General features: G+C 41.2%; 1 pseudogene; it reads right to left on the bottom strand.

Moving 5' to 3' along the window:
* Window positions 1-545: 545 nt before the first annotated feature.
* On the bottom strand, window positions 546-1735 carry LOC718132 (26S proteasome regulatory subunit 10B pseudogene; annotated as a pseudogene).
* Between the last annotated feature and the right edge of the window lie 1729 nt (window positions 1736-3464).

Here is a 3464-nt window from a genome sequence, read left to right as displayed (position 1 = left end):
GCTGTTTTCTTTCAAGAACGAATGTGTTTGACAGAGAAACATCTTTGTAAGCAAATCTTGAGAACATGTTATTAGAAAATGTTTCTTTCTCCAACAGTTCGTATTATATGGCTTTACCTATGGAGCTAAAAGGCAAATGTAAGCATGCTTCCTTTGTTTGTTTGTTTGTTTTTTTTGGAGAACTGACTCAAACAGATTTTATTCAACTTTGTAGATGAGGAAACAAATGATACAAAATAAGTCATAAGAAATGCTTTCTTATACCACTATCTCAAACCACTTTCAGTGTTTTACAAAATGCTCACACAGCAAATACGAAAATCTTCAACACACTCTTCCTTTGTAACTTGCTGCAATAAATGCAACATTAACAAACATACACATTTCTTCTGTATCAATCTTAAAAGTTGAATTACTAATTTTTATGATGTTACTCATACATATTTTTATTCATATACTTTTAATGACATCATTGCCAATACATACATTATTTTCTTTAACTTTATTTTTATGTTAAGCCAACATCTGTCATGCAGCTATCAAAAATCTTACAGTAAATTACACAGGTTTGTAGTCCAATTTAGACTCTAGCTTGTTAGAATCAGCCACTTTTCTGACTGCTTTCATGAAGTCTTCCTGTACTACAAAATCATGATCAGCATGAATTGCGAACATACCTGCTTCAGTACAAACATTTCTCAGGTCTACTCCATTAAAGCCATCTGAAAGCTTCACAATTGCTTCATAATCTATTTCACCATGCTTTGTAATGGAACCTGCATGGATTTTCAGTAGGTCTAATCTTGCTTGTTCATATGGCAAATCAGTATGTATTTTTCTATCTAATCATCCTGGATGCAGCAAAGCAGGATCCAGTGTATCTGGTCTGTTTGCAGGACCATTTTAACTCTATGCAGAGTATCAGATCCACCCATTTGATTCAGTAACTCCGTTAAAGTACTCTGAATCTCTCTGTCAGTTGAAGTACCCTCAGAAAACAGACAACCACCAATAACATCTATTTCATCCTAAAAATGATGCATAGTTGACGGTCCTTGGCATAATTAAACATTTCTCTGATCAACCACAAGCACTTTCACCAATGTACTTGTCTACAATAGAACTAGACACAGCCTTGAAGAAATTGTAGTCCAGCTGGCTAGCCACGGCTCGTGCCAAGAGTGCTTTTCCCATACCTGGTGGTCCTTGTAGCAAACAGCCTTTTGGAGGCATTATTCCTACCCGCTGAAATAACTCTGGGTTTGTAAGAGGTAATTCTATCACCTCATTTAATTCCCAGATCTGTTCTGATAGCCCTCCAATCTCAGAATAAGAAACATTCCCGGGGTCCTCATGAGACATGTTATAAACCAGTGGATCCACCTCTCTTGGCAAATATCTCATGATAGTTAGTGTAGTCATATCCACAGCAACTCCTGTTCCTGGCTTCAGCTTACTTTTGTCAAGCTGTTGACGACAACCCACAACATATCTTGGTCCATTTGTGGCTTTAACAATGAATTTTTCTTCAGTTAACTGTTTAAGCACTTCACCCACAATCTGCCCAACACTTTGTAGGGCCTTCAGATCATTTTAAGACTTTTCAAACTGCTTGGTAAGTTCTTTTAATTGTTCCCTTAACTCATTAAGACGGCCGTCGATCTCCTTGTGCTCAAGCAGCTTCTTGCGGTAGTCCTGAAGCACCTTATCTCTAGGGTCCGCCATGATGAGAAGCTGCTTCCCTTTTTAAATGATAGATTTAGAGCGTATAAATGCAGCTTTTTTACATGGATGTATTGTGTCGTAGTGAAGTCTTGGTTTTTAGTGCAGCCATCACCTGAATGGTGTAAATTGTACCCATTAAGTAATTTCTCATCCCTCACCCCCCTCCCACACCAATTTTCAGTTTTCAATCATGTTCTTAAGAGTGTTTTCAATCGCAGTTCTTGTCTGTGCAACGAACTCATCTGACAGATAGACAATCAAAGCAGTATGTATAAGAAGGGTGAAATATTAACAGATTCTTAAAAAGCATAGTCTCCTTTTATCCTGTGGACCCTTGCACACCCTCCCTTCCCCTAGTGCTGCATCCCAAATTTGGCCAGCTAGAGGTAGGTCTCCAGTTCCCAAGGGGAAGTAGAGTCAGGAAACAAAGATATTGTTCTCAGTTAAGTTTGAAATGTCTTGATCTTTGCAGAAGACAGATTTAAAGAATAGGTCAGGCACAGTGGCTCACACCTGTAATCCCAGCACTTTGGGAGGCTGAGGCAGGCAGATCACCTGAGGTCAGGAGTTGAAGAGCAGCCTGGCCAACATGGTGAAACTCCGTCTCTACTAAAAATACAAAAAATTAGCCAGGCGTGGTGACACAAGCCTGTGGTCTCAGCTACTTGGGAGGCTGAGGCATGAGAATCGCTTGAACCTGGGAGGTGGAGGTTGCAGTGAATCGAGATTGCACCACTGCAGCAGCCTGGGCGACAGAGCAAGAAAGATAGAACTCTTGTGGACTGGGTCATCAGGGGAGAATTGGAGAGGCTGAGACACTGATGGGGTGCTAGAAGGGACCCTCCCCTACACCCCTACTTCATTTTCTGAAGATGTGAATGGAGTGAATGTCATTTCTCCAAACATCACATATACTCAAGCTGCATCCTCTAAGTTCTAGAAAAAGCTCATTGTCTTCTCTGACTTAGTTTCAGAGAAGCTCTATGGCAAGTTTGTCACCAGCGTAACAACCAGGATGTCCAGTTGCCCATTGTGCTGGGGGAGAGTTGGGCCTTAGTGGAAGAAACAGTGGTTGGGAGCCCTGTCTATTGATCGCTGTCTTTAGGAGGAAGGCTCTTCTCGCTCCTCTTCCATGTGGTGGTAGGATGGGCTGAGGCTGCCCCTGCTTGGGAGAGACTGCGGCCCTTGGCAGACCAAGAAAGGATCAGCTGAGCCTTCTTTTGGATGTCTTCATCTTTTCATAGTTTTCTGAAGGGAGCCTTCTTCGTGCCCACAAACATAGATTTAGTATCCGTTTCTTTGTGCTCCAATATTGTCTCCATTATAGGACTTACTGCACCATCCACTTGTCCGTCTCCCCTACTAGACTTGTGAGCCCTTTGAGAGCAAAGACCAAGTTACATTTGTCTTTATATACCACCCCAGGATGGTGTCTAGGTCATGGTAGGCAAGCTATAATTATATGCTACGTTATAAAGAAAAACAAATGCATTCACTCTCCATGCTGTTGAGTGCTTTGTTACCTGGTGGGAGTAACTGGAGTAACTGGAGTGAGGAGAGGAGAGTGCAGGCCTATGCAATACAATGCATTCTGTTCAACAGATGTTAAGTAACAATAACTGCAACCACCTACAGTGTGTCTTCTCATCTTTATTTCTTTTCCTTTAAATAACAGATTGAGGCCTATTTCCCCAGAAAGATGGATAATTGCAAGATTATCCATCTTACAATCTGTTAGC

Source organism: Macaca mulatta, chromosome 11, assembly GCF_049350105.2.
Source record: "Macaca mulatta isolate MMU2019108-1 chromosome 11, T2T-MMU8v2.0, whole genome shotgun sequence".
Classification (NCBI taxonomy): Eukaryota; Metazoa; Chordata; class Mammalia; order Primates; family Cercopithecidae; genus Macaca; species Macaca mulatta.
Note: the sequence above shows the minus strand (reverse complement) of the source record. Positions and strands in the feature narration are given on the sequence as shown.